Here is a 25,425-nt window from a genome sequence, read left to right on the forward strand (position 1 = left end):
AACTATGTCATGGGTTTTGAGTGTCAACTCAGAGGAATAAGAGCGCATGATTGTTCTTAGTTCAGTTCTCAAAAACTGAGGTCAATCATTCTTTCGTTCAGGGTTCTGCTGTTTAGTCCTCCAAAGCCTCAAATATAATTTCTTGAATTGTCTCAAGAACATAAACCATGAAAACAGATTTGCAAACTTTCGTAGTACTCACGGAAAAAAGGGGCGGGTCTGTTATTCATTTGCTTATGTCAGATGAGTTTTTCTTGTGGCTGGTTCTATCTGGTAGGTCTGTTGTCTGAGAGTTTCATTAGGAGAAAAATGAACAAGAAGAAACAAGATTATTATATATCAATTTGGTGATGCAATATGAGGAGGCAACCAATCCAACAAATTCTATTGCTTTATTATCTCCTAATTCAAATTTCTCATTATGAATGGGACCCGAAATGAGCCTATCTTTGCTAAAGAATGAGATTGTAAAGAATCTCGTTCCAAGTATCTGGAACGCCTGCTAAGCACCAATGGCTACAATCCGTCGCCGTTCTCCCACCAAGGCCATATATTGAAGGATGTCCATCTTTACGCAGCAGCGACAAATTTGTTATGTCCAGTAACACTACAGGCTTCTTGATCTTACTCAGTAACACTACGACATATGTTGAATATTTAAGAACTTTCATAGGATCATTCCAAATGGTTTTGAGGATCAGTACTTGTAATGAGAGGGAGAAATTCCTTGGAAGAAAACTTTAGACTTGGCTGGGTCAATGTTGGTGTCGACCCACCTAGCCCAAGTCGTTAGTGCCTTCTCGAAAGCGACCATACGATCCATGTCTTTGTAAATCTGCTTACCTTCTTGTATATAATCCCACCTGGGGCAACAACAAAGCATATGAAAACATTAGTCCAATTTCTCCCATATAGATCTGATATTAAGGAAGTCGTTTTCTGTCTGTTGCTACGATGACACTGTTCTTAATCACGTAGAGACGTACGGTTGAGTGGGCCCTCGGCGGTTCCACCAGTGCCAGGTATTGAAGATGAGCAGATCAATCCCCATCCATAGTTTGCCTCCTTGGATCGAGTCGAGCTTCAGGACCCGTCCGATTGGTTCTCGCACCGCATCCACTAGGAACACATTGGGATCAAGCATCACTTTAACCCCATAGTCCTGCGAAAGTACAAATCATGCCTCGGACAACATGTATCTCGATACAAGCACACAAATAGGAACTTGCTCGTGCTACTCTGTTAGTTCTTGCTCAGCATGCCTCATCAGTTCGTGATGTTATGCTTTCAATGTGACATAAGAAACGAAAAGTGCGATTACAGCTAAAAAGGATTACAATGCGCGCGAGGAGCAGCGATTTCGCGCCTTTTTTCAAGCGACTTTTTGGGGGGGAAAGGAAAGGACAATCAATTTGCAGTTTTGCAGGAACGGAAAACTAACTTTTAAGAACACTCGCATGCAAAAGATGGGGCAAGAGGACCAAATGGTCGGCCAAATAAATGACAAAAGCTACTGTCGTTAGCCCTGGGATTCATGTGTGGCTCTCAGATAGATGAGGGTGAGACAGATCGAATTTTTAATAGAATCTCCCATGAAAGCTGCTGCTCCTTTAAGTTTATATAATAGTTCAGAAGCAGCTCAACTTTTCTCTGGGTTTTAGCAGACACTGGCAGAGTCAATGAATGTCAGCTAATGAACAACTGTTGCACATGCAAGGTCTATAATGACATTGCAGTCAGGAAAACATGGTCATTGTAGATGAAAAAACAATGAGATATGAAGACTTCAAAATATGGTCAATTCATATGGCCACTGAGATCCCAACCAGATTCCTAGTAAGAAATCCTGCAAATAAGATCTGTGCTACCACTGATGTCACTTAATCTAATCCAATCTAATCTAATTCAAACCAGAGTGGAAGAATGAAAGCAATGAGACACATACCGTGAAGGCGAAAGTAGAGACGTCGCCTTGTCTCGTGATGTTGTACTTGGCGTCGGGGCACCGCCGAGTGAAGATGCACGTCAACGACTGCCACTGATTCCGGCTAAGCGAATCCCCCACGAACATGATCGCCTTCCTCCTCATCCTCTCCAAAAAGTCGCAGCCATCAAACCTACGGAATCGACAAACCAAAACCGATAAATCATCCCCTCCTAGAAACGGAATCCAATTGCGATCCACAATTATAAAAGCCGGAAGGAGCTATTTCAACAGTAAACCACGCACGATCTTTATTTTAACCAACATGAAATCTATAAGGGGCACGCGCTTATATAACCTATTGTTAATTTGTCGAATTAATTATAAAAATTATTAAACGTGACTGCTTAAGAGTCTCCCTAATCGAAGTGTTATTACATACATAATATTTAATTGTTAGAATTTGATAAATCTCTCACGTGAAGTACCACGAATTTTAAAATGAAATTTTGTCAAATTCAATGCAACGCTAGTTGCTGCTGCAGCAGCTCGTGACCGTCCGTGAGCTTGACGGAACTCATCAACCGGTGAGTTTTGAGTTTCCCGGGGGAAAAGGAATCTCTGTCGTATTTTTCCGCTCTAGTTAATCCCACGCGCTCCTCCAACGCGTGGCATGGACAGCCCAATCGACACGCGAGTAGCTCCTACTGTCCTTATAACGTGACGGACACGCGCTGCCGCTCCGTGGAAATAGCAGGGCGTGAAAATCATTAGCTGTGTCGCTTCACGGGATGCCACCCGGACACGAAAGTGATGGAATAAAAAAAAGATTTTTGTTGGTAAATTCCTTTATTATAAATACTAAATTACTAATTTGACAGAATGTTTAACAAGGAATGCAAATTTTTTTTTTTTGGGTAAGGTCAAGGAATGTAAATATTGATTTACGCGTAACATTAAAAAAACTTTTCATGTTTGGAGCAAAATCGAATATCGAAATAGCAACGTATACTTCTCTTTTAATAACGCGAATAATGAATATCTTGAAAAATCGAAAATTCCTCCCTAAACGTGACTGCTAAGCAGGTTAAATAGACCCATAATCCATTTATTGTAAGCTTTTTTGTTGAGGAAAACTCCTAATGATTTTGAAGTTGACAAAACTTTTCGTGTTATTGTAAATCTGATACTTATTCTGAACTATTTTATTCCAGGTATATATATTCTAGAAGCTCAGAAGGAAGTTTTTCAGACTTTACAAGCTGTCAAAATGAGTAGTTCAGACTTTAACATAAAAGAGATTCAGACTCAGAACGAGAAAGTTCAAACTCAGAATGAGAAGTTCAGACTTTAACATAAAAGACACTCAGACTTTATAGATTCATATCTTACTGAAGACCCACATAATCTTAGTTCTGAAAAGCTGACGCAGAAGTTATTCAGATGCAGACGCAGACGCAGAACATCTTCAGACGCAGACGCAGAACTCAGAACGAAAAATAACAGCTAGTGATCTGGTATGGATTTCATAGAAGAAAATTTTTTATTGTTTCAATCTAAGACTATAATTGATTGACAATCAAATACTATGACAAGTATGAATTACAACGGATAAAGCTTTACTTATGAAAACTAAGATTCTGATTGTATGGGCGACCAGAATCAACGTGATTCAGATTTTGTTAACCAACGGTTACTCAATCTATTTTATACAAATCTATCCAAGATGAAGATTGGAAGATGATCCTCTGAAAACTGTCCAACGGCTAGTTTGGCAGTAGAGGAGTATAAAAGGAGATCTATGAGAAGCAGAAGGAAGTACGAAATCGAGAATCAACAAGTCCAAAGTCTGAGCATACTCTGATCCTTTCTCTTGTCTTTCTTGAGCCAAATATCAAGATCTTGAGGGATACTTTGTAAAAGTGATTGTGTGATAGAGAGTCCTATCATACACAAGAGTGCTGTCACTCAAAAGCTGTAATTCCTCTTGATTACATAGTGAAATCCAGCCGGTAGGCTGTTAGCGTGGGAGAGTGGACGTAGGCTTGTTATAAGCCGAAACACTATAAACTTGTGTGCAGTTTTTCTATCTCTTATCTCTTACTTTACATACTGCACATCAAGAGCACTATCTATATAAACTGTTTTGAATCTGAATTTTATTCAGACTCAACTGTGTTCATTCATTTCCGCTTAAATTATTAAAAATTATTTAAGATTATCTATTCACCCCCCTCTAGGTGATCCTTGCTAGATATATCAATTGGTATCAAAGCAGGTTGCTCGTTTATTGAAGTGTTTTACTTCTGAGCTAACGATCTATATGGCTAGCTAGAGTGCTTCAGGTCTCATTGAAGGACAAAGCAACAACAGACCACCATATTTCGATGGCAAGGAATATAGTGTCTGGAAGAATAAGATGAAGGCATTCATAAAGTCAATTGATCACATGAAATGGGATGTCATCATCAGAGGAATCAAACCAAAATCTTCTGATTCAAAAGAAAAGACAGACGGAAGCATACCAACAGATCCTCCATTATCTCAAACTGAGATATTAAAAAGAGAAACCTTAGATTTCAAAGCAATTTATTCTTTTTATTGTGCCTTAGCACCTATTGAATATAAAAAAATTGCTTCTTATGAATCAGCTAAGGATATCTGGGATACTCTCTACATTACTTATGAAGGAACAGATCGAGCCAAGGAAACTCAAATCAATCTATTGCTTGGTCAATATGAAGCCTTCAAAATGAAGCTTGAAGAATCAATTGCTGATATGTATGACAGGTTTGCTGATATAGTAAAGAGTCTTGCATACCAAGGACAACCAGTCTCAGATGCGATGAAAGTCAACAAACTACTGAGAGGACTGTCAAAGCAGTGGGAAAATATCAAAACATCTCTTCGAGAGAGACAAAGGATCATGCCTCTATCAGTAAATGAGTTAATTGGAACTCTTCAATCATATGAAACTGAGCAACGGAATGAGGAGAATGAATCCAGAGGTAAAAAGTCAATTGCATTAAAAACTAACATTGATTCTGATGCAGATTCTGAAGATGAAGATGTTGATGATGAAGAGCTGGCTCTCTTCATAAAGAAGTATAAGAAGATGAAAATCAAAGGAAGAAACCTCAAAGGGAAGAAGCCTTTTGAGAAGAAGAAGGCTTTCGATGAAACAGAAAAATCAAAGGAAGTAATCTACTTTCACTGTAGGAAACATGGATATATCAAGCCAAATTGTCCACTTCTGAAAATAAAGACCAAATTTGAGAAATCAAAGAAGGCCTTAAAAGCAGAAACCTGGAATGATACAGAGTGTGAAGACAGTGATGAAGATATCTCAAACTTCTGTCTGATGGCTAAGTCAGACTCAGACTTAGATTCAGATTCTGATGCTAAATTTGAGATTGAGGTAAAGCATTCTGAAATGCCCATTGAAGTGTCAAATTACATTGATGAATTATGCTTTGAATTTAAGGCTGCTCTTAAAAGAATCTCTTCTTTGAAAAAGGAAAATTCATCACTGAGGTAACAGGGTGTTTCAAAAAAAGAAAAAATCGATTTCCTTCAAAAAGAATTTCATCAAGTCAAGGAAAGTCGAGATTTTCTTTCCAAAGAAAATGCTATTTTGAAAAAGGAAGTTTCAGAAATTACTTCCAAGTTTTCAAAAGGTTCAGAAACCTTGAAGCATATTCTTTCTATACAAATTCCTTACTACAACAAATCTGGTCTCGGATTTGTGAAGGAAAGTGATAGTTTAATTGATTTTCCAAAAGTCAAGGAGAGATTAAGGCAAAGACCTCCTCGACAAGTTTATAAAAATCATTTCAAAAGGAATTTTGTCAAACCTGTTGGCCAAAGTGCACTCAAGTGCTCAAAATGTGGAGATTCAGAACATTTTAAGAATGAATGTCCTAAAGTTTGGAGACCTATTCGAAGAGACTTTGTCACGCCCCGAACCCCCGTCGAGCCCGCGACATCCCGCTTCAGGTCGAACGGTTGCGACGTCCCAGGTTATCGCCGACCTCAACTAAACATCAGAGATTTAATCGTGCAAACGGAAACCATAAAACACCCGGACAACTTAGACTAGGGAGAATTGGGAGAATATACCTTTCCATTTCTTGTTCAACTTGTTCCACCATATATATAATAAAACAAACCTCTGACTACCAGTGCACACTTTACTGAAACTACCAAAATCAAAAAGGAGTCGATGACCTGACGTTTAACCTAAAAAATGGTTCCCATCTAAGGCAAGCTTTCCCACTTCTACAAACACGGTCATCGTGTGTCTTATCCAAGTCATCCCGTCACCCATCGGAAACTTAGCTACCTCATACTCCGTATGCACTGGTACTCCAAAACGTACTAGTGGCGGTGGTGGAGGGTTCATCGCTCAGGTTGGGATTCTGAAAATTGTTGGTTTACACAACCATGAGATTATATCTCAGCTAGTACAACCCTAAACCCAACCTAGGCTATCACGTACCTCCAGACAATTACGCAATCACACACATTCACGTACATCAAGTAATCACAAAAGCAGGCACATCAATTAATATGGTCAGGCTCAATCATGCGCACACCCGCACTCAATCACAACTACATCAGATGCAAACACGCGCATGTACCATTCTCATCCCACTGTTCCTTCCATCCTCATTCCTCTTTCATATTTCTCGCCAGTGACCCGCGTTGAAGTACACGCCTCAGGCACACTGCGATCATTCACCACATCCGGCCCGCGCACCCGTTCACGCCTCAGGCCCCAATCGCGACCTGAGCATCACACGCCCCAGGCCCGATCCCAACTCAGCCCGCGCCAAATGCGACAGGCCTACATGATTGAAACCCGAGCTTAAGATGCCTCGGTCCAATCCCGGTCTCACCCGAGCTGATCGTGCCTCGGACCGATTCTCATACTTGCTTTTTCAAGCCTCGGCCTGTGCCAAATGTAACAAACCTACGTGATCGCTGCCCGAGTTTACGATACTCGGCTCGATCCCATTCTCGTACTATCACACCTTCGCATACTTTCTCACAATCACTTGTCACACCACAACTTCTCCTTACTCATGCACATACTCGATATGCATTTACCACACGCAACTGGCCCAACACATGCGATCCGTGTACGCGTCGAGTCACACGCAGATAGAGTTCACTCAACAATTCACATGGCCAATATCAACAATTAATTCAATCTGGCCCACGCGTGCACCAAACAGACATATGTCCACTATATAAACACACAAATAAGCACTCAATTAAATCAACCCCATCCAGAATAATTCAAACATGCCTAAAACACGTAAATTGCCAATTTTCTCCAACCAAATGGCATCGAATTAATTCCGATCCTTCACGACACTTTCTTATCATTAAATAATGGTTCTAAAAATCCAACTCGCGTCCCGAACAAATCATCACAGCCCCGTGAATAGTAATTCGCAGCTTGTGAACAGTAACTCGCAGCTTGTGAACAGTAAATCACAGCTTGTAATTCACCTCAAATTGTCCTCTAAAAATTCCAAAAATAATCCTCAAGGCCCGCCACAACATTCCAATCATAAACCCCAAAATTGTCTCACAATTTTAATCCGACGGTCCCGATTCGATCTTATCTTGATCCGACGGCCGAGATCGATTCTTGCACAAAAATATCCAAGGGCATACTTGTAATTTCCCAAAAATCCAAGGGTAAAATTGTCCAATCAAAATTTTAGGAAAAAATTACCAAAATGCTCTTTACCCTTAAAGCTTGCCCTTTAATAAACCTAGGGGTATTTTGGTCACTTCCTCCGTTTCTTGTCCAAATCGAATTTTTCCGAAGGATTTGAGCGCACCAAAAATTCATACATGTCACGTGCAACGTCGTCCTAACATTCCGGTGTGACTTCCTAATTTTCCGGTATCCAATTTGGGCAAAAATTCCATAATTAAATTCTATTAAACGCAACTCGAGCGTTTCTCGAGCTAACGGGCGGCTTGCTGCGGAAATTCGCGAAATCGACCCATGACCGATACTAAATCGAGTCACGTGCAAGTCCGTTTGGTGCGTGACGATCTCGGTTGTCATTAAAATCGCGAAGATCAATCACTTGATCCGAGAGGTACGATCGTTCGGTATAATTTCAGAATTATTCGTCAAGTCATTTCGCGGTCCAACGGAATCACCCGCGATCCACTACTAGGACAGTGGCAAACTGACCCCTAAATATCCTCGGATCGGCCAATAGTGGTTCAAAATATCACTTCCGTGATTTAATGGTCGAAATCCATTCACGATCGAATTGTCTTTAGTCGCGCGAATTTAATTCCCCTACTAGCCTTTCCCTAATGGTTAGCATTCCTAGGAATGATCAGTTCCGGGCGAGAATTTACTGCGAACACATCTCATAAAACTCAATTATTCAATAAATTCCAATTGGTGGAATTTCGGAATGTCACAATCTTCCCCCCTTATAAAATTTCGTCCTCGAAATTTACAATCTCACTACTACTCAAAATTTACAATTATTACTGCTACTCTAACAACTGGGGGTACTGACGTTGCATCATTTCTTCGCTTTCTCAGGTTGCGCTTTTAGTCCCGTGGTGCTCCTAGATAACCTTGACCATTGGGATCGTCTTATTTCTCAGAACCCGTTCTTTGCGATCTTCAATCCTGACCGGTCTCTCGACATACGATACCTTATCATCCACTTCTATCTCTTCATAATTCAACACATGCGTCGGGTCCGGTTCATATTTCCTCAACATTGATACGTGAAACACGTTATGCACCTGCGACATATTTGGCGGTAACGCAAGGCGATACGCCATATCTCCAATTCTTTCTAGCACTTCAAAGGGTCCCACATATCTCGGACTCAACTTCCCCTTCTTACCAAACCGAGACAATCCTCGCATGGGCGATACTTTTAGAAATACGTGATCCCCTACTTGGAATTCCAGAGGTCTTCGCCTTCGATCTGCATAACTTTTCCGACGGCTATGCGCTGTCCTCAACCTTTCACGAATGATCTTAACTGCTTCAATCGACTGCTCAATCAACTCCGGCCCTGTTATAGCTCTTTCTCCCACTTCGTGCCAACACACGGGTGTTCTACAAGCACAATCGTAAAGCGCTTCAAAAGGCGCCATTCCTATGCTCTGCTGGAAGCTGTTATTGTAAGCAAACTCCACTAAAGGCAGTTGCTCTTCACATTTACCCTGAAAATCCATCACACACGCCCTGAACATATCCTCCAAGGTCTGAATCGTCCTCTCAGACTGGCCATCTGTCTGAGGATGGTAAGCTGTACTGAACTGTAACTTAGATCCTAACGACGTCTGCTGACTTTTCCAAAAATTGACGGTAAACCTAGGATCACGATCTGATGTTATAGACACTGGTACTCCATGCAGGCGAACTATCTGATGCACATACAACTCCGCATACCGTTCTAACGCAAAATCTTTGCGCACTACCAAAAAGTGTGTCGACTTGATCAATCTGTCGACAATCACCCAAATACTATCGTGGTCTCGTTGACTTCTCGGCAATCCTGACACAAAATCCATGGTTATATGCTCCCATTTCCACTTTGGGATTTCCAACGGTCGCAACAAACCTCCAGGTTTACAATGTTGCGCCTTCACCTGCTGACACGTCAGACATTTAGCCACGTGTTTAGCTATATCCGACTTCATACCATTCCACCAATAAAATTGTCTCAAATTCCTGTACATTTTGGTACTGCCGGGGTGGATACTGTACTGGCTACGATGCGCTTCGGACAAAATTTCTTCCTTAACTCCCGCATTGTCTGGCACACATAACCTTCCACGAAATTTCAACACACCGTCCGACTTTCTCTTAGTAACATCCATCCCAACAACCTTCTGTATCTCTGGGTCCGTAGACTACAAAGCTTTAACTTTAGCCTGGATCTCCGGTTCAATCCTTAACGTAGCTAACAGACTCGAGACTTGACTTACTTCAAACTTGAACTCCGAGTCTCGCACATTCTCCAATAGGATCCACTCCTTGACCATTAAATGCGCGATGCTTGACTTTCGGCTCAACGCATCCGCAACTCGGTTTGCCTTTCCAGGGTGATATAGAATATCACAATCATAATCTTTCAATAATTCCATCCAGCATTGTTGCCTCATATTCAACTCTTTCTGCGAAAATAAATACTTGAGGCTCTGATGGTCAGTATATATCTGAAATCTCTCTCCGCATAAATAATGTCGCCAAATTTTCAGGGCGAACACTATTGCGGCTAACTCCAAGTCATGCGTCGGATAATTCAATTCATGTGGCCTCAACTGCCTGGATGCATAGGCTACCACTCGCCCATGTTGCATCAATACACACTCTAGTCCTTTCAACGACGCATCACTATATATTTCATATTCTCCCGGTCCTGATGGAATCGTCAACACTGGTGCCGTTGTCAACCTGTGCTTCAACTCTTGAAAACTTCCTTCACACTCATCTGTCCATTCAAATCTCGTCTCCTTTTTCAATAAATTTGTCAACGGCATTGCTATCGACGAAAATCCTTCCACAAAGCGACGATAATATCCAGCCAGACCCAGAAAACTCCGAACTTCTATCACCGTCGTCGGTCTAGGCTACTTCGTTATAGCTTCTATCTTCGCTGGATCCACAGAAATTCCTTCTCCCGAAATTACATGACCGAGAAATGCTACTCGACTAAGCCAAAACTCGCACTTGCTAAACTTAGCATATGGTGCGTGCTTCCTCAAAGTCTGCAACACTTGGTGCAAATGAAATTCATGCTCCTCCAGGCTTTTCGAGTACACCGGTATATCGTCGATAAAGACAATCACAAACTGATCTAGAAATTCTTTAAATACTCGATTCATCAGTTCCATAAAGGCAGCAGGGGCGTTCGTCAATCCAAACGGCATCACCGTAAATTCATAATGCCCGTATCTCGTTCTAAACGCCGTCTTCGGTATATCCTCCTTCCTAATTCTCAACTGATGATACCCCGTTCTCAAATCAATTTTACAGAACACCGAAGCCCATTGTAACTGATCAAACAAATCATCAATCCTTGGCAAAGGATACTTATTTTTAATTGTCACCTGATTCAGCTGCCTGTAATCTATACACAATCTCAATGATCCATCTTTCTTCCTTACAAATAGAATTGGCGCTCCCCACGGAGACGCACTGGGACGGATAAACCCCTTATCTAACAACTCTTGCATCTGCACCTTTAATTCCTTTAACTCCGATAGCGACATTCTATAAGGTGCCTTCGAGATTGGCTCAGTTCCAGGTGCCAACTCGATTACAAACTCTACTTCCCTTTCCGGCGGTAATCCCGGTAATTCTTGAGGAAACACATCGGGATATTCACACACTACCGCTATATCCTCCAGTTTCGGCTCTTCAGCCGTTGAATCCACTACTGCAGCTAAAAAGTCTTGACATCCCTCATTCAGCAATTTTGTCATTTCTATTGAGGATATCAACGGAATAGAGGGTCCTCCTAGACTTCCCACAAATTTAAATTCCGGATGTCCAACAGGATTAAATTGGATCACCCTGCTATTGCAATCCATTACGGCCCTCTGCCTAGATAACCAATCCATCCCTATTATCACATCAAAGTCATATATATCTAGAACTACCAAATCAATCAATTCCTCCCTATTCCCAATCACAATCTTATAGTTTGGACAACCCAGAGATATCAACATCTTATTGTTTAAAGGAGTCGTCACACATAGCACAATATCAAGCAATTGCGGTTCTATTCCCACTAACTCCACAAACTGTTTCGATATAAAGGAATGTGACGCTCCAGGATCAAATAAAGCATACGCAGCATGGTTGCACAGAGAAATCGTACCTGTGACAACCCCTAGTGCGTTCTCAGCCTCTCGTCTGGCCATCGCATACACTCGTCCTTGCGCTGGAGGCCTATTCTGATTCAGATTCGCTGTCTGGGCCACTCCCGTCTGATTCTCATTCCGAGGTGGCGGCAAAGCAAGCGGTCTATTCTGCCTCGAATTGGGGCAATTCTTTATATGATGCCCAAATCCTCCACATCCAAAACAAGCTCCACCCCTGGTTGGACAAGGCCCGTTTCCGTGTCGACCTCCACAAATCCTACACGGACCATTCCCAATCCGGATTGGCTTTCCAATATTCCTTTTAACTGGTGGAGTAAAACGCCTATTATCCACCATCGGCCTCTTTCCCAGATTACGGTTATTCCAACCCTGGACAAACTTCGATCCAGATGCGGCGGCTCTATCCATCTGATCCCGCTCAAGAATCTGGGCCCTATCAAATATCTGCTTATACGTTCCCAGATTTACTAGTAACAACTGGCTACGGATGTCAGCTCTCAATCCATCCAAAAATCTCCGCGCCTTATCCTTAGGATATTCCACCATTCTCGGCGCGAACTTAGATAATCTCGCGAATTCCGCCTCATACTGATCTACTGTCATCTGGCCCTGGCGGAGTCTCATAAATTCCGCGAGTTTTCTTTCTCTAGCACTAGCTGAAAAGTATTTCTCATAAAAACTCTCAGTAAAAACAGCCCAAGTTTTGGCAGTACCTTCAGGAAAAATCCTATCCCTGGTGGCTTTCCACCAATCGTTCGCATTATCCTGCAGCTGATAGACTACTAAAGTCACCCTCTCGTGATCATTACACTTCAGTACCTCAAAAGCCTTCTCCAATTCCTCTACCCACCGAGGTGCAACCTCAGGATCTCCTTTCCCAGAAAACTTAGGTGGTTTCAACTTAATAAACTGCTCTACCAACTGGTGCATAGGTCTATTAGCAACCACTTGCCCCTGACCCTGGTTCTCGTTATTATCAGCAACAGTAACAGCCTCGGCAGCTTGGGCAATCGGAGCAGCTCGCTCCTGAGTCTGCCGTTTTATTATATCACCAATCCGTTCCAACGTTCTCATTACAGCTTCCATTCTCGGGTCCATAACAGGTCTAACTTCTATTCCGGGGTTTGCTGCTACTCCAGCATCAACTCCTAAATTTTCCATCGCTCTAGCACCCATTCCAAGATCCTCTACGGCTCTAGCTCGAGCACGTCCTCTACCCCTGGATCCTCTACCAGAGCCCCTTCTTGGGACTCTCCCTACTCCTCTTCCTTCGCTGCTCATCGTCACGATTCTACCACTCTACTACATGCTGTAATTTCATTCAGGAATTAGCAGTCTAAACCAACTAGCTCAATCCAATTCTAAGCAGCGAATTAACACATCCGTTTACTCAACAAGCAATTCCCCACAACAAATCACGAAATCACCATTATCAGAGTCTGAACACTTACCTCAAGTTTAGACGCGCCTGCAATTCAATTACCACACACAATTGACTTACACAAACAATCACAACAAATAATCTGGAGGCACGTGTAGCTCACTCTACCCTACACCCCACTAAGATCTCCCCAATTACTACCCCAAGGTTTTCGCTCCTTATCACTCCAAGTTTTGACCAATTCTAGATCGAGCTGACCTTGCTCTGATACCAATTTAAACTGGGTTGTCACGCCCCGAACCCCCGTCGAGCCCGCGACATCTCGCTTCACGTCGAACGGTTGCGACGTCCCAGGTTATCGCCGACCTCAACTAAACATCAGAGATTTAATCGCGCAAACGGAAACCATAAAACACCCGGACAACTTAGACTAGGGAGAATTGGGAGAATATACATTTCCATTTCTTGTTCAACTTGTTCTACCATATATACAATAAAACAAACCTCTGACTACAAGTGCACACTTCACTGAAACTACCAAAATCAATAAGGAGTCGATGACCTGACGTTCAACCTAAAAAATGGTTCATATCCAAGGCAAGCTTTCCCACTTCTACAAACACGGTCATTGTGTGTCTTATCCAGGTCATCCCGTCACCCATCGGAAACTCAGCTACCTCATACTCCGTATGCACTGGTACTCCAAAACGTACTGGTGGCGGTGATGGAGGGTTCATCGCTCAGGTCGGGGTTCTGAAAATTGTTGGTTTACACAACCATGAGATTATATCTCAGCTAGTACAACCCTAAACCCAACCTAGGCTATCACGTACCTCCAGATAATTACGCAATCACACACATTCATGTACATCAAGTAATCACAAAGCAGGCATATCAATTAATATGGTCAGGCTCAATCATGCGCACACCCGCACTCAATCACAACTACATCAGATGCAAACACGCGCATGTACCATTCTCATCCCACTGTTCCTTCCATCCTCATTCCTCTTTCATATTCCTCGCTAGTGACCCGCGTTGAAGTACACGCCTCAGGCACACTGCGATCATTCACCACATCCGGCCCGCGTACCCGTTCACGCCTCAGGCCCCAATTGCGACCTGAGCATCACACGCCCCAGGCCCGATCCCAACTCAGCCCGCGCCAAATGCGACAGGCCTACATGATTGAAACCCGAGCTTAAGATGCCTCGGTCCAATCCCGGTCTCACCCGAGCTGATCGTGCCTCGGACCGATTCTCATACTTGCTTTTTCAAGCCTCAGCCTGTGCCAAATGCAACAGACCTACGTGATCGCTGCCCGAGTTTACGATACTCGGCTCGATCCCATTCTCGTACTATCACACCTTCGCATACTTTCCCACAATCACTTGTCACACCACAACTTCTCCTTACTCATGCACATACTCGATATGCATTTACCACACGCAACTGGCCCAACACACGCGATCCGTGTACTCGTCGAGTCACACGCAGATAGAGTTCACTCAACAATTCACATGGCCAATATCAACAATTAATTCAATCTGGCCCACGCGTGCACCAAACAGACATATGTCCACTATATAAACACACAAATAAGCACTCAATTAAATCAACCCCATCCAGAATAATTCAAACATGCCTAAAACACGTAAATTGCTAATTTTCTCCAACCAAATGGCATCGAATTAATTCCGATCCTTCACGACACTTTCTTATCATTAAATAATGGTTCTAAAAATCCAACTTGCGTCCCGAAAAAATCATCACAGCCCCGTGAACAGTAATTCGCAGCTTGTGAATAGTAACTCGCAGCTTGTGAACAGTAAATCACAGCTTGTAATTCACCTCAAATTATCCTCCAAAAATTCCAAAAATAATCCTCAAGGCCCGCCACAACATTCCAATCATAAACCCCAATATTTCGCACCCGCATATTGCCAATTTCACCCCAAATCAAATTATCCGTCGATACCCAATATCCTAAATCGGGATTAGAGTGTGACTTGCCGAGTTGTAGACTTAAACGGCTAGAACGGGAAGCGGCGGCACTTAAACGGACACAGCGGGGACGGCGGCGAAGTTCGGCAACGGAGATTGGCTTGCGGCGGCGGTCCGGCCCTTTGGTTGTGGCTCACGGCCACTTGAGAGAGAGAGAGAGAGAGAGAGAGAGAGAGAGCAAGAGAGAGAGATGGTGAGGTTTGAGGTTGGTGGTGGCAGCGTATGGTGGCGTGGACGGCGGCTAGACGGCGGTCCGGCATGGTGGTGGCGAGTGGCGGCGCCGGCGGTGAAGAAGAACGGCCAAGGGAAGCTCACGGTGGGGGAAAGAAGGAAAAACCAAATGGGGGGGCTGATCGTGAAGAAGAAGAGGAGAGAATGGGAAGGAAGACAACATTTTTGACTCAAATAGTGATCATTGACCCAAGTGGAAAATGACCATATTACCCTTGTCTCACAATTTTAATACGACGGTCCCGATTCGATCTTATCTTGATCCGACGGCCGAGATCGATTCTTGCACAAAAATATCCAAGGGCATACTTGTAATTTCCCAAAAATCCAAGGGTAAAATTGTCCAATAAAAAATTTAGGGCAAAATTACCAAAATGCCCTTTACCCTTAAAGCTTGCCCTTTAATAAATCCTAGGGGTATTTTGGTCACTTCCTCCGTTTCTTGTCCAAATCGAATTTTTCCGAAGGATTTGAGCGCACAAAAAATTCATACATGTCATGTGCAACGTCGTCCTAACATTCCGGCGTGACTTCCTAATTTTCCGGTGTCCAATTTGGGCAAAAATTCCATAATTAAATTCTATTAAACGCAACTCGAGCGTTTCTCGAGCTAATGGGCGGCTTGCTACGGAAATTCGCGAAATCGACTCATGATTGATACTAAATCGAGTCACGTGCAAGTCCGTTCGGTGCGTGACGATCTCGGTTGTCATTAAAATCGCGAAGATCAATCACTTGATCCGAGGGGTACGATCGTTCGGTATAATTTCAGAATCATTCGTCAAGTCGTTTCATGGTTCAACGAAATCACCCGCGATCCACTACTAGGACTGTGGCGAACTGACCCCTAACTATCCTTGGATCGGCCAACAGCGGCTCAAAATATCACTTCCGCGATTTAATGGTCGAAATCCATTCACGATCGAATTTTCTTTAGTCGCGCGAATTTAATTCCCCTATTAGCCTTTCCCTAATGGTTAACATTCCCAGGAATGATCAGTTCCGGGCGAGAATTTACTGCAAGCACATCTCATAAAACTCAATTATTCAATAAATTCCAATTGGTGAAATTTCGGAATGTCACAGACTTTGTTAAGACAGCCTATACTAATTCTCAAGGACCCAAACAAATTTGGGTACAAAAGAAAACTTGAGATGTTATGACTTTTGCAGGTTACCACAAAGAGAAAAAGAAAGTGGTACCTAGACAATGGATATTCAAGACACATGACAGGAGATCCAAGCATATTCGTTGAACTACAAAGCCTGAATGGTGGAAAAGTTTCCTTTGGAGGAAATAACAAAGGAAAGATAGTTGGCAAAGGAACGGTTGAAATTGGAGGACTCACAATCAATGATGCGTCATTGGTAAAAGGACTCAATTACAACTTGATAAGCATAAGCCAACTATGTGATACAGGTTTTAGAATCAATTTTCAAGAAGATACATGCTTAGGAACAAGCAAAGATTCTTCTCAAACATTCACAGGAAGAAGACATGACAATATTTATCTTCTAGATGTCAATCCAAACTTCGCTCATTGCTTGATCTCAATCAAAGAGGATGAAGATCTATGGCATAGAAGATTGGGGCATATCAGTATGAAACAAATCTCAAAAATCTCAAACAAGAAATTGGTTCGAGGTCTGCCAGATTTGAAATACAAGAAAACAGAGTTATGCAATACCTGCACTCTAGGTAAACAAGTAAGAAGCTCTTTTAAGTTTATATATCATGTTTCCACTAATCGTACTTTGCAGCTTCTTTACATGGATCTTTTTGGACCAACCAAAACACAAAGTATTGGTGGTAAGAAATATTGTTTAGTTATTATTGATGACTTCACAAGATTTACATGGGTGTTCTTCCTTGCTCATAAAAATAAAGCATTTTCATATTTTTCAAAATTTGCAAGAAAAGTTCATAATGAAAAGGGCTATACCATTTCCTGCATTAAAACTGATCATTGGGGAGAATTTGAAAATCAAAGATTTTTAGATTTCTGTGAGGAAAATGGCTTTCAACACAATTTTTCTACTCCTTATACACCAGAACAAAATGGTGTTGTGGAAAGAAAAAATCGTTCTTTGCAAGAAATAACAAGAACTCTATTGATTGAAAGCAAGATTCCTTTTCATTTTTGGGCAGATGCAGTTTTTACAGCATGTTATATCATTAACAGAGCTTTTCTCAGACCCATTCTTGAGAAAACCCCCTATGAGCTTTACAAAGGTAGAAAGCCCAATATTTCATATTTTCGTGTATTTGGTTGTAAATGCTTTATACTCAAAATCCAAATGACCGCTCTGGTAAGTTTGATGAGAAAGCAGATGAAGGATTTTTTCTTGGATATTCTACTACAAGTAAAGCATACAGAGTCTTCAACAAGAATTCTCATACTGTGGAAGAAACAATGAATGTAAGGTTTGATGAAAATATTCAGACTCACAAAGATGAATATGAACCATCTTCCAATATTCAAGAGTTATCTTAAGCTCAACAAGAATCTCCAAAGATCGTTGAATCTGTAGAAGAAGGAAAAGAAGATACAATCCAGACTTAATCAGAACCTTCAGAGTTTGACGATATTTATAAGGAAAGATTTGACAGAAACTGGAAACATAAATCCAGTCATCCGAAGAACCTCATCATTGGAGAAATAGAAGATGGCATCAAAACTTGATCTAAACACAAAGAGAACATCAGCAACTTGGCGTTGATATCAGAAATAGAACCAAAAGAAGTTGGTGAAGCATTATCAGATGAAAGCTGGATCGAAGCTATGCAGGAGGAACTTCAGTAGTTCAAAATTAATAAAGTATGGGAATTTGTGCCAAGACCCAAAAATCATCCAGTAATTAGAACAAAATGGGTATTCAGAAACAAACTGGATGACAAAGGGAAAGTCATAAGAAACAAAGCAAGACTGGTAGCAAAAGGCTATTCTCAAGAAGAAGGCATAGATTATGATAAAACCTATGCACCAGTTGCCAGGTTAGAAGTCATTAGGCTACTATTAGCTTATGCTTGTTTTCATGACTTTAAATTATTTCAGATGGACGTGAAAAGTGCCTTCCTGAATGGTTACATCAAAGAAGAAGTATATGTTGAACAATTACCTGGTTTTGAAGAACCAAGGAAGACTGATTATGTCTATAAACTCAAAAAGGCCATTTACGGTCTGAAACAAGCACCCCGTGCTTGGTATGAAAAGTCAAGTGATTTTCTTCTGCAAAATGACTTTATCAAAGATAAGGTTGATACAACATTGTTTATTCAGAAAAAGGGTAAGGATTTCTTACTTGTTCAAACATATGTAGATGATATTATTTTTGGATCTTCTAATGAAATACTCTGCAAGGATTTTTCCAAATGCATGTAGAATGAATCCGAGATGAGCATGATAGGTGAATTGACATTTTTCCTTGGTCTACAAGTGAAACAAACCAAAGATGGTACATTCATCTGCCAAGAAAAATATGCAAACGAGGTTGTGAAGAAGTTTGGATTGCAGAACAGCAAGAAAACAGACACTCCAATGTCCCATACATCCAAACTGGACAAGGATGAACATGGTAAAAAGGTTGATAAGAAGGTATACAGAAGCATGATAGGGTCATTATTATATCTCACTGCATCTCGACCTGACATATTATTTAGTGTCTGTATGTGCGCAAGATTTCAATCGGACCCAAAGGAATCACTTTTTTCTACAGTAAAGAGGATAATCAAATACATTGGAACTCAACCGATGCTAGGTCTTTGGTATTCTAAAGGATCAAATTTCACTCTAACTGGTTATTCTGATGCGGATTTAGCTGGTTGCAAAGTGGACAGGAAAAGTACCTCAGGAACATGTCAACTACTAGGAAATATGTTGGTGTCCTGGTATTCAAAGAAGCAAAGCATAGTTGCACTTTCAACAGTAGAAGCAGAATATGTGGCATTGAAAAGTTGTTGTGCACAGATCTTGTGGATGAAACAGCAATTGAGAGATTTTGATATTGAAGAATCAAGTACTGCAATCAAATGCGACAACACAAGTGCAATCAACCTGACAAAGAATCCCATTCTTCATTCTTGAGCTAAGCATATTAAAATTAAACATCACTTCATTCGAGATCATGTTCATAACGGTGATGTGAATATTCAATTTATTGATTCTAAGAATCAATTAGTTGATATATTCACAAAACCTCTGAATAAATCTTCTTTTGAATTTATTAGGAATAAATTGTGTATTACTTATCATTTTTCTTGAAGGTTTTGACGGGAACCTTTCAGACTCAGACTCATCTCCGTCTGAATATCCTTCTCAGACTCAAATGTAAGGTACATCCTTAATTTAAAATTTTGGCGGGTATATTTTTGTTGTTCTGGCAGGATATTTGTTGGATATCAACATATATTTTATTTTTGGAAGCAAATCAGGTACATATTCTAATTTATCAATTTTCTTATTTGTGTGTGTGAATGACCATTATAGTATCATATTTTTTCAAAAAGGTAACTCTTTTCTCCCTATATATGCATAAAACCCTAACAGTATCATCTCAAGCCCATTTCCGTGTTTACGACATTCAGAGTCCGGTTCTCTCTAGTTCTCCTCCTTCTAAAAAATCAAAACTTTCTTCCTTAGCCTCTACCGATCACAATGCCTTTCAAGAGACGATCGACAAGGATTCTAAACAGAGACATTCAGCCGTCAGAGAAGCCAGAATTCATGGATATTTTTTATACAGACTCAGATCATGGCAATGAACCTTCTGAAGCGACGCAACAAGCACCGCGACCATCGTCATCTCCAAAAGATTCGGTAAAATTGATTTTTGCTTCCCGAACATCAAACAAGTATGGAAATCTTACGAAAGATTGAAAATGGGTAATGCATCTGAATCGGCTCTTAGTCAATGTTTAAAAGATAACAACTTTCCATCTGAAGAAGAGTTAGTTCGCTGCTACACTCGTCTGTTTCCTAATCTTGTCTCTCAGTCCAAAAGTACTGTCAGTAAAGGCAAAGTGAAGATTGGAGAATCATCTACTCCATCTCAGAGAAAACTAGTTCAGACAAGCCCTAAATCGCCCACTGATTCTAAGGCTACGGTCGATGATGATGCCAGACTTTACTACAATTTTAGCAAGAAGGTAGGCATTGCTTATGGTGAAAAGGGCAGCGGAGGTTTGTTTCTTTCTAAAGTTCACCATGAATATTACAAACTGTTGATGAATAGAGGAATTATGCATCATCGCAGCGTAGATTTTGATTATCTTAATCGGGTTGGCATTCTTGTGCAACATTTTTTTGGAGAAATTGGGTATGACAGAATTCTGCTTTCAATCTACACATACATATGCAGAACTAACTGCATATTTTTACTCGAATCTCTCAATTTTGTCACCCAATCAACTTCAATTCACTGTTGGAAGCAAGACTTATGATCTCAAAGTGAAAACTCTGGCTCGGATTATTGGTGTAAAAAATTACAAATTTACTCCATTTGAAGTGAGTTTGGAGGAAGCTTCTAAGGCTACATCAGAAAATCCATCTTTTGCCAGAGGTCCTAAACGTCTGATCTCTTATTCAGATTTAACCAGAAGAATAGTGATCTTACATAAGATCATTATTAATTGCTTGAGGCCTAAAGCTGCTTCTAAAACAGACTTATCCAAATCTGAGATCAAGCTTATATGGGCAATTCTGAATGGGCAACAATTTTCTCTTCCTCATATTATCATTTTTCACATGTACAGAATAGTTCTGAAGGACAAGGGACAACTCCCTTATGGCGCTCTTATCAGTAGGATATTTCATTTCTTAAATATCACTATTCTTAATAGTTTGTGCAAGACTCCTGTTCCTTTAATGCATGTTGGAGAGAAAATGCTCATCAAGATGAATTTGAAGCAATTTGACTATCGAAAAGAGAAAGTTGCTATTGATAGTGCAGAAAAAGGAAAGTCTATTCAGCAGTCAGAAGCAAAAACTGTGGAAAGGAAAGAAGAAACTGAGAGAGTAGCAAGAAAGAGAGCAAGATCAGCAAGGGCAAGCAAGCAGAGTGCTTCTTCAACTCCTTTGAAGGTGTATCGTAAGAAGAGAAAACTTCTTCTAAGAGATGAGGATGTAGAGTCTGAACACCTTGAAACAGGACATGATGTTGGTCCAGATCATGTCTCAGCATCTGCTGCACATGTTTCAGAACCAACACCTACTTCCAAAATTTCAGAACCAGTTTCTACTGCACAAGTTCAAGCACAAGCACCTGTTATAAGAGCTTCAGAACCAACAACTGAAGACTCTAATCTGCTTCAGATGGCACAATACATTGCTCCACTGAGGACAAATGTAAGTCAGTCTTCCCTTAACACTGAAGAACATGCTTCTGCAGACTATGCACCTTTTCAAGGGGAGATTCCAACAGAAACAGAAACTGGGTTCGATCAGACTGAACAAGCCAATGTCTAGAAACAGCCCTCAGACAATCAGACCATTCTAACCCTTCTACTCGAAATCAAAGACAAACAAGCTACACTTGAACAAGACGTGAAGAATCTATCGAAAATTGTTGAGAAAAACAATCAGACTCAACGTCTTCAGGCAGCAAAAGACAAAGCAAAACTTGAGACAGCTATTGCTCTGTGCTCAACAAACATGGAGAAAGCTATGGGTCAATGTTCTTCGAAGATTGAGGAAGCTGTCTCCATCTTAGAAAACTTTCAACTTGTTCGAACCCCATCCAAGAAATAGCCTGCTTTTTACCTTTTTTAAAAAACCATTGCTTTCAAAATTGGTCCTGTAATTTTTTTAACAATCCCTTTTGTTAGACTGTTTGGATGGTTTATATCAATGCTTTATTCTATCTATTATTCTTTTTGCTGATGATAAAAAGGGGGAAAATTTATATGTAGATAAATTGCCATACTAACATTAAATATGCAGATCATATGCAGGTTATATACAAAGGAAGAAAAAGACACAGATCTCAATAGAGTTTGCTCTTTCAATCTCAATCTGTGCCTCATGCGCTTAATATGCTTATTTATTTCAAATTAATTTCAAATTGATTCAATCTACAAGGAAGTTTTGTCACCATAAAAAAGAGGGAGATTGTCGAAGAAAACTCCTATTGATTTTGAAGTTGACAAAACTTTCCATGTTATTGTAAATCTGATGCTTATTCTGAACTATTTTATTCCAAGTATATAGGCAAAAGGACACTATAAGTGCCATAACTTGTGTACGGAGATCACTTTGGTGCCATAACATTTTTTCGGATCACTTTGGTGCCAAGTCGGAGGAAAAAGGATCACTTAAGTGTCATAAGTTTTTTTTGGATCACTTCAGTGCTAAAATTTTTGAAAAACGATCACTTAAGTGCTAAAATTTTTTAAAAACGATCATTTAAGTGCTAAAATTTTTGAAAAACGATCACTTAAGTGCCAATCTCCGGCGAGCCACGTCAGCTTCAGAAATTAATAAAAAAAATGCCACGTCGGATTTCCGGCGAAAAATTGTGTACAGCACCGGAGTTGGCACTTAAGTGATCGTTTTTCAAAAATTTTAGCACTTAAGTGATCGTTTTTCAAAAATTTTAGCACTAAAGTGATAAAAAAAAACTTATGGCACCAAAGTGAGCGCCGTACACAAGTTATGGCACTTGTAGTGTTCTTTTGCCCAAGTATATATATTCTGGAAGCTCAGAAGGAAGTTTTTCAGACTTTACAAGCTGTTAAAATGAGTAGTTCAGACTTTAACATAAAAGAGATTTAGACTCAGAACGAGAAAGTTTAAATTCAGAATGAGAAGTTCAGACTTTAACATAAAAGACACTCAGACTTTATAGATTCATATCTTACTGAAGACCCACATAATCTTAGTTCTGAAAAGCAGACGCAGAAGTTATTCAGATGCAGACGCAGACGTAGAACTCAGAACGAAAAATAACAGCTAGTGATCTGGTATGGATTTCATAGAAGAAGGTTTTTGATTGTTTCAATCTAAGACTATAATTGATTGACAATCAAATACTATGACAAGTATGTATTACAACGGATAAAGCTTTACTTATGGAAACTAAGATTCTGATTGTATGGGCGACCAGAATCAGTGGGATTCAGATTTTGTTAACCAACGACTACTCAATCTATTTTATATAAATCTGTCCAAGATGAAGATTGGAAGATGATTCTCTGAAGACTGTCCAATGGCTAGTTTGGTAGTAGAGGAGTATAAAAGGAGATCTATAAGAAGCAGAAAGAAGTACGAAATCGAGAATCAACAAGTCCAAAGTCTGAGCATAGTCCGATCCTTTCTCTTGTCTTTCTTGAGCCAAACATTAAGATCTTGAGGGATACTTTGTAAAAGTGATTGTGTGATAGAGAGTCCTATCATACACAAGAGTGCTGTCACTCAAAAGCTGTAATTCCTCTTGATTACATAGTGAAATCCAGCCGGTAGGCTGTCAGCGTGGGAGAATGGACGTAGGCTTGCTATAAGCCGAATCACTATAAACTTGTGTGCAGTTTTTCTATCCCCTATCTCTTACTTTACATAATGCATATCAAGAGTACTATCTATATAAACTATTTTGAATCTGAATTTTATTCAGACTCAACTGTGTTCATTTATTTCCGCTTAAATTATTAAAAATTGTTTAAGATCACCTATTCATCCTCTCTAGGTTATCCTTGCTAGCTATATCATTTTTAACTTACAATCTCTTTATAACCTATATCTTAATTTTAAAACGAACCCGGTTATGACCCATTTTCATAACTTCGGGTTCAGATATGGATTTCTGACATATTTTGACAGTTCTACGGCGAGCCAAAAATCTTTCTTTCTTCCCGAAAAAGGGTGTTTGATGGTAGTCAAAATGGCAACATCTATAACCATTATATTGGCAAATTCAGAAGCCATGTTACAATGGGGGTGAGCTTGACAAAGGAAAGCAAAATCCGTCACCTTGATTAATTGTATGATTTATTAAAGATTTGTTATAAGATTTAAAGGTGGTGGCTTCTACGATAGGGGGGCGCAAAATCACTTGAAAGTTTAGTATTAACAAATCGTTGCTGTTGTCCACTGTCGGTGGGGACATATTTGTGTGCACAGCAATTGTCAAAAAGAGAGAAACTTTTTGGGTTACGAAACCATGGTTGTTGCGAGGGAGCTCTGCGACCGCACGAAATGGGACCATTACAGAACACAGAGACGCCCATCAAGCTAATCCAATGGATGCCGCAATGGGTTTCGTTTCCTGCACCTAAGGAAGCGATAAAGGCGAGCGGAGAGGGAGAGTACCTGGACAAGGAGCAGCCGCGGCCGAGGGGCTACCACCGGTACTTGGCGAAGGAGAGGTCGGGGCGGCCGTTCCTGAGGCATTTGAACTCGCGCTCGATGAAGGGACAGACGGAGGAGTTGTAGAGAGGGTAGGATTGGTCCGCCACCCAGCTCCCCTGGAACACATCACACTCGGGGTCCCTGTTGCCGCTTCCTAGCGCTGGTTCTCAGCCCCAGGTCTCTCCCCATATCAGCAACGTCAAGACCAGTTTCCAATGAAAAGAATGCGAAGAAGAAGCCCATCTGCATTGCCTCTGTACCCACCAACCCCAACCCATTTTTTCCTCACAGCAACATAGCAAACACAAAAGTCTCTTTTTGCAGAGAGAGAGAGAGAGAGAGAGAGAGAGAGAGAGAGAGAGAGAGTTTGGATTCTGGGTTAAGATTTAAGGTGGGGGTTGAGAGAAACCACAGGTTATGGTCCACTGAGATACAGGCGTTTGTTGGATTCTACTTAATGTACCTTCTCTGGTTTTTCTTTTCTGGTTAGTCGCTTAATACAGGATTTGGTTTCCATTTTCGGTAGAGTGCTGGGTTAGGAATCATAGGATTTAGGAAGTCGCAGCAGATTTGACCTTTTTTTGGCTTTGCTGAGCTGTTGTAGTTGTAGGAGTAGCAGCCAATCACCGCCTTTGATGTTGACACTTCAG

General features: G+C 40.8%; 1 pseudogene; it reads right to left on the bottom strand.

Annotated features, from left to right (window-relative positions):
• Nucleotides 1-373: 373 nt before the first annotated feature.
• LOC115681226 (protein trichome birefringence-like 41) lies at nucleotides 374-25,425 on the bottom strand (annotated as a pseudogene).

Source organism: Syzygium oleosum, unplaced genomic scaffold (assembly GCF_021117445.2).
Source record: "Syzygium oleosum isolate NSW1041296 unplaced genomic scaffold, Sole_v2.1 Sole_v2.13, whole genome shotgun sequence".
NCBI lineage: Eukaryota > Viridiplantae > Streptophyta > Magnoliopsida > Myrtales > Myrtaceae > Syzygium > Syzygium oleosum.